Source organism: Hydra vulgaris, chromosome 01 (genome assembly GCF_038396675.1).
Source record: "Hydra vulgaris chromosome 01, alternate assembly HydraT2T_AEP".
Lineage (NCBI taxonomy): Eukaryota > Metazoa > Cnidaria > Hydrozoa > Anthoathecata > Hydridae > Hydra > Hydra vulgaris.
The window spans coordinates 22,829,345-22,830,000 of NC_088920.1; positions in this window are offsets into that span (position 1 = coordinate 22,829,345).

Sequence of the window (656 nt, forward strand, 5' to 3'; positions counted from 1 at the left end):
AAAGAATTTTAAGTAGCGGAAAATAATATTTTGAATGTTTTTGATATATCTACGAGAGAAAACACAATAATTTTAATAAATGACTTTGACCTTGATGTGAATTGTTTTAATAACTTTTTGAAAGATATTGTCTATTTTAATATAAGTGATGCCTCAAGTTATTTAAACTCTTCATTATCCAATTTTTCATTATTAAACTTGAACATCAGGACTTTAAGTAAAAATTTTGAATCCCTAAAAATAACTTTTTAAAACTTAAACTACAATTTTAGTGTAATCTGTCTAACGGAAACTTGGTGTCAACACGGTAATGAGTTAATTTCTATTTATTATCAGGAAAAACGGCATTGGTGGAGGCGTATGTGTTTTTATTCGTAATTCTTTTACTTTTACAAAATTACTATACCTTAGTGTCAATGACGCTAATTGTAAGTTGTTAACAATTGAAATTCTTAATCAGAAAACCATAAATATTTTTATAACTTCTCTTTACAGACCACCTAATGGTAATTTTACAGACCACCTAAAATGGCAATTTGGATGCATATGAAAAACACTTAAAAATTATATCGGCAAATCTCATTAAAAACATATTTACTTAATTGGTTATTTTAACATAGATATTCAAAAAATAAATAATGATTAAAACGCTAAAC